This window comes from Nannospalax galili, unplaced genomic scaffold, assembly GCF_000622305.1.
Source record: "Nannospalax galili isolate Female #2095 unplaced genomic scaffold, S.galili_v1.0 scaffold427, whole genome shotgun sequence".
NCBI lineage: Eukaryota > Metazoa > Chordata > Mammalia > Rodentia > Spalacidae > Nannospalax > Nannospalax galili.
Genome location: NW_008356259.1, coordinates 554,562 through 561,163, shown reverse-complemented (window position 1 = coordinate 561,163; position 6,602 = coordinate 554,562). Strand labels below are relative to the sequence as shown.

Below are 6,602 nucleotides of genomic sequence, written 5' to 3'. Positions count from 1 at the left end.
ATATTATATATATATATATTTCATTGGGCAAGTACTCTTCTGTCTAGATTTTTCAAGTATAGACAGGTTTTAGTGACTGGTATTTCTAGTGTGAGGTGGACCATCAGCCTCTTCATCAATCCCTATTTCATAGTGTGGATGGAGAAATGCGGACACTTCTGAATATCTTTTTGGAAGCTCAAGGACAATTTTATTAGAGTTTAGAAGAGAAGCCCCCAAAGCAGGGAAGCTATAAATAAATCTCAGCAGCCTCCCAGAGGAGCCGAGTGGAACAGAGGACAGGAGCCATGTCATTTAGGCTAATGTGGAGGCTGGAGGCGGGGTGGAGAAGCTGCTGGGGTATGGGGAAGGAAGCTTAGAGAAAGTAAGGGAGCCCAAAGTAGGAGGAAAGAACATGCTTAGGCTCTGATCAGCATTTGAAAAAAGACACAGAAAAAGGAAAAGGAAAAGCTGTGCCTTTCTGACTCAAGCCTCAGAAAGGTGGTCAGACCAGCCAAACTCATGGCAGTTAGCAGGGACTGAGCTGGGGGTGGGGGAGGGCAGGGATTCTGGGTAGGCACAGTACAGCATCTTATTCAAGAAATAATTATTCTGATTATCTCTTTGGCATGGCTTAAGGTGAGCCTACCTTCCTAGGGACGGTTCCTTGAAGTGTTTGACATAGCCTTAGTGGAACCTTGGGTCTCTACCCAGGCCAGAGATTCTATTCTTTTGGCCAAAAGGAGTCTTTCCTTAACAGACCTTTACTGATACTCTAATGTCCCTCCTTTTGAAGAGGTAGCCTTAAAATCATCTAGGAAACAAATGAGAGATCAGAGCCCTCAAAAACTTTTGGCCTCTGGCATGGATGAAACTACAAAGAGACCCAAGGATATTACTGGTTTTTAGTAAAGAAAAAGGCTAGTTACTTTTCTTTGAGGTCTTTTAACCCTAAACTGCTTAGCCCATTTCCACTTCCTCTTTTCATCCTGTTGTTACCCTCTCAACAGGCTGCCCTAATGCCACTTTAGAATTGGGTTGATGATTGACCTGGCTTCTTCCAGAAGAATAGGGGCATCGAGTGTGGCAGTCAAGGTACATCCTCCAATGGGTCTATCTAAAAGACCCCAAAAAGTATCAATGGTTTTATTTGTATAATTATGACTGAATGTCTTATCTGAGTTATAGTAGAGAGAAATTTGTAGCTGCATATTTTCATTTGGAATGTTACTTCTGTGATTTTGTTTTGTATTTGCATGGAGGATATGAAGCAGATCCCCTTAAAAGAGATGTTTCTGGCATCTGTTAGGAATAGACTGGCAGAGAAATTGGGATTTGGGTATAGATGGGATGCTGTCAGCACAGGACAGGAAAATCAGGGAGCTGAAGGCATGACAATAGTGGGGCCCAGTGACAAAATATTTTCTTGTGGCAATGATGGCTGATGATGATTTCTAATTCAAGCAGTGATTTAAAAATATATCTGCTCAATTTACCCTACAGAATTGAGAACAAAGTGTATGCTGAAAAAAAATCAGCCTTTCCTGTTTTGTGTCACCTTTGCTCTGGGGTTGGAGGTGGCAGAAGGCCAAGAATCGCAGGCCCCAGGCACAACCCCCACTCCTCCATGCATGTGATCGTGCAAGGCTCCCAGAGCCTTTGTACTGTCTTGGGGACACCATTTCATGCTTTTCCTGCTGAGGCTGATCTTTTCTTGTTTATACAACAGTACTTTTGGATCTAGATAATATGGGGGTCTTATAATTCTCATGTGAGCTTGCACATATTTTTTCTTCCTTAACCTCTAGCTTTGGCTCACCAAACCATTGCCCTTCTTATCCACAAACATCGAACTCTGGGTCCCTCCCTTTCTTCGCTCATAGGCTTTGGCTCTTGGTTTATTATTATTTTTATTAATTTGGGGGGCACTATCCCTAGCAAACTTCTAAGATTACAACATCTGAACGAACCTCCCAGTGCTACCTCAGTGCCTGGTCCTTGCCTCTACTCTTTAGCAAGGCCAACATCTCCCTTCCTCTTCTCACAGTCACTACAGCTGTTTTCGGTCATCTCATGTTCTCCTCCTGTTAGTGTCCTAAATTTAACAATTCTTAAAACCAAACAGGCTGTGTAACCCTTCAACCATATCACCTTTTCTCTTTCAATTTCTTGTGTCTTTAATTTTCTCCTGTAAAACCAAATTCTGTAGTCTACCATTTTGAACTCAGTATGTACAGTCTCGGGTCAGTCACTTACTTCTATCTTGTTTGATATGACTCATCTGGAAATTCCCAGTCTTACTACACAAGAGCACCTGCATGCTGTGCATGGTCAAAAGTCATAATAGCCCCCACATTCTGTTCTCCTTCTAGCCTTGGTCACAGGCCTGCTTTTGTTGAGCAACCCAGATCTCTACACTACCCTCTTAGTCCAGATTCACCCACTGTGTCCTGACCTCCTGCATCTAGATTAGTTCCATCCTTCAGTATACTTTCTTAGAGCTAGGGTGCCCCAACCCCCAACCTGCCTTGGGAGTCCTGAGAACAATCTCCTACCCTTGCTGTTCCTAACCCCAACCTGCCTGGGATTCCTCAGACCAGCCTTCTTCCCTGGTAAATTTGAGCCCTCCCACTGCACCTTGACTCTGACAACCTGAGCAAATTCAATCTCACATCCCCCACATCCTGCTGTCCTTCTAGCCTTGGGTACAGACCCGCTTTTGCTCTTAGCATTCCAAGTCTCTGGACAACCCTCTTGACTCTGTGAGGCACTGAGGTTTCCAAATTGTGCCTTGTCCATCCCTCTACTTTAGGACCACTTACACTCCCTCCACTGCTGCAGTGTTAGGCTCCTCTGCCCTCTAGGAGGGTCCCAGACATTTGCAGACTTCCTGAGATGGCCTGAATCAAACCTCCACCTAGCAGGCTTCCCAAATTGTATTGTGCCTGTTGACTAATGGGTTCCAGACCTTAGAGAGAAGCCTGAGAACATCTGATGCTCATCTGACTTAGACCTTTATGGGAACCCCTGAGTAGCTTGACTAGAGACATCTAGCCCCTCTAATATAAAATCAATAAAGAACCTGAAGCCTAGACCAACCAACTTTTCATAACCAATAAGAAAATAACAAAAGCACACAAAGTATACAAAAAGAAACAGACTTAACAAAGGAAGGCTTGAGTTTCATACCATAATCAGAAACAAAAAAGAAATTCACATCCAAAGTCACAACAACAACAAAAAAAACAACATGAAAAACCCAAATATGTCCCCACCAAGCATCAACAGTCCTATAGAAGAGTTCTACAATGAGAACCCCCTAGAGTTAACCTAGGACAGAGAATTCAAAAGAACAATTATAAATATAATCAAAGAATTTAAGAACACACAAACAAGCTGGCTTGGTGGCACATACCTTTACCAGCACTTGGGAGGCAGAGCCAGGCAGATCTCTGTGAGCTCAAGGCCAGCCTGCTCTACATAGTGAGTTCCAGGCCAGGTGGGGCTACAGGAGGGCCGCGTCTCAAAAAAAAAAAAAAAGGAAAAAAATAACATACAAATAAACAAAGACCTAAAAGAAGTAATAAACTTCTGAATGAATTCATGAAAGAGTTAGAAATAGTGAAGAAAACTCAGGCTGAAATAAGAAGAAAGTGAAACATTCAATAAGCCAATTAGAAACGAGAAAGCCTCAGCAATAGAATGAATTAAATGGAAAACAGAATATCAGGATTGGACAATAAAATTGATGAATTGGACCACTCAAGCAAATATCATGAAAAATTTAAGAAAACACAGGACTGGAATGTGCAGGTAATGTGGGACAATGTGAAAACACCAAATTTATACATCATAGGCATAGAGGAAGGAGAAGAATCTCCAGATAACAGTATGGACCAGAACTATTGTGAAGAAAATTTCACAAAATTAAAGAAAGACATGTCCATACAAATACAAGAAGCACATAGAACACCAAATAGACAGGACCAGAAAAGGAACTCTCACAGCATATAATAGTAAAAACACGAAACTTACAGAACAAAGAATACTGAAAGCTGCAAAAGATAAACAAGCCACATATAAAGGAACACCCATCAGAATTACAGCTGACTTTTCAGAGTAAACTGTGAAAGCCAGAAGAACCTGGACCAAAGTATTCAAAGTTCTAAATGACCACAGATGCTAATCCAGAATACTTTATCCAGCAAAAATGCCTATTATAGTTGAAGGGGGAAGAAAAATCTTCCATGATATAAATGGGCTGAAGGAATTCATGTCCACAAAACCAGCACTTCAGAGAGTTCTGGAAGCAATGAAGCAATAGAAAGAGCTGAAGAAAGGAATGACTATACCCAAGGGGTTGCAGAAAGAAATTCAGTGAACATATAACTGTGGAAAAGTACAGCTATATCAAGAATGTAAACAGAAATCAAAATGACAGGAATCAATACACATCTTTCATTAATAACTTTAAATATCAATGGACTGAGTTCCCCAGTCAAAAGACACAGACTAGTTGAATGGATTAGGAAACAAAATCCATCTTTTTGTTGTTTGCAAGAAACCCATTTCACTTTCGAGGAGAGACACTACCTTAAGGTGAAAGGATGGAAAAAATATTCCAAGAAAATGGTACTCAGAAAAAAGCAGGAGATGCAATTCTAATATCTGACAAAATAGACTTCAAACTAAAACTAATCAGAAGAGATAAATAGGGCCACTTCATTCTGATCAAACGAACAATTGACCAAGAAGATATCACAATCATGAACATATATGCAACAAACTCAGGTGCACCTAATTTTGTAAAAACAATATTACAGGACTTTAAGACACAGATTAATTCCAACACACTAGTAGTAGGGGACTTCAATACCCCAGTCTCAATTAGATAGGTCAATGGGATCAATGAATAAACAGAGACATATCTGAATTAAACAATACCATACATCAAATAGACCTAACAGACATCTACTGAATATTCCACCCCAGCACCCAAAGAATATACTTTCTATTCAGCACCACATGGAACTTTCTCCAAAATTGACCACGTACTGGGGCACAAAACAAGCCTTAACAAATACAAAAAAATGGAAATAATTCCCTGCATTCTATCAGACCACAGTGCAATAAAGCTTAAAAGCAATACTTGAAGAAGCCCTAGTAACTACATGAACTCATGGAGATTAAACAACATAATCCTGAATGATGAATAAGTCAAAGGAGAAATTAAGAATGTAAATAAAAATATTCTTGGAACTACATCAAAAGGACAATACAACACAGCAAAACCTCTGGGACACTTTAAAAACAGTTCTAAGAGCAAAGTTTGTAGCTCTAAATGCTTACATCAAAAAATTGGAAAGAACACAAATAAATGACTTGTCATTACAACTCAAGACACTTGAAAGGCAACAACAAATGAAACCCAAACCCAGCAGACAAGAAGAAATAACAAAAATCAGAGCAGAAATTAATGAAATAGAAACAAAGAAAACAATATAAAGTATCAATGAATCTAAGAGCTGGTTCTTTGAAAGACAAACAAGGTAGACAGACCCTTAGCCCAGTTAACCAAAAGAAAGAAAGACAACTCCAAATCAGCAGAATCAGAGCTAAAAGGGGAAACATCACAACAAACACCAAAAAGATCCAGACCATTATAAGGGAATACTTTAAAAACCTGTATGCTACTAAATTTGAAAACCTAAAAGAAAATGGTGTGTATCTAAAATCATGGGAATCATCAAAACTAAGCCAAGAAGCAAGACGAAATCAACAGCTTAAACAGACCCATAACATATAAGGAAATTGAAACAATAATACAAAACCTCCCAACTAAAAAATGCATAGGCCCAGATGGTTTTACAGCAGAATTCTACCAGACATTTAGAGATGATCTATATTCAGTACTACTTCATTTATTCAAAGAGATAGAAATGGAGGGAGAACTCCCAAATTATTTCTTTGAACCTAGCATCACTCTAATACCAAAACCAGGTAACAATACAACCAAAAAACTATCAACCCATATCCTTAATGAACATAGATGCAAAAATTCTCAACAAAATCCTTGTAAACTGCATAGAGACACATAGCAAAAAGATCATTCACCATGATCAAGTCGACTTTATTCCAGAGATGCAGGGATAGTTCAATATACACAAGTCAATAAACATCATAAATCACATAAATGGACTCAAAGACAAAAAACCACACAGCCATCTCAATAGATGCAGAGAAGGCCTTTGACAAAATTCAGCATGAATTTATGTTCAAAGTCCTAGAAGGAATTGGACTGGAGGGAACATACCTCAACATAATTAAAGCCATATACAACAAACCCACAGTCAGCATCATCTAAATGGAGAAAAAACTGGAAATATTCCCATTAAAATAAGGAACCAGACAAGGTTTTCCATTATCTCCACTCCTTTGTAATATAGTGCTTGAAACTCTTGCTAGAGCAATAAGACAAGAGAATGAAATTAAAGGAGTACTAATTGGAAAAGGACAGGTCAAATTATATCTTTTTGCAGATGATATAATATTATATCTAAGAGATGCCAAAAATTTCAGTGTAAAACTCCTAGAAATTATTAAAACTTTCAGTGAAGTCACAG

At 39.1% G+C, this 6,602-nt stretch overlaps 1 protein-coding gene across 1 annotated transcript in view; it reads right to left on the bottom strand.

Annotated features, from left to right (window-relative positions):
* Positions 1-6,602, bottom strand: part of Adamts19 (ADAM metallopeptidase with thrombospondin type 1 motif 19) — a 318,916-nt gene that overhangs the window by 33,756 nt on the left and 278,558 nt on the right. The gene's annotated exons all lie outside the window — the stretch shown is intronic.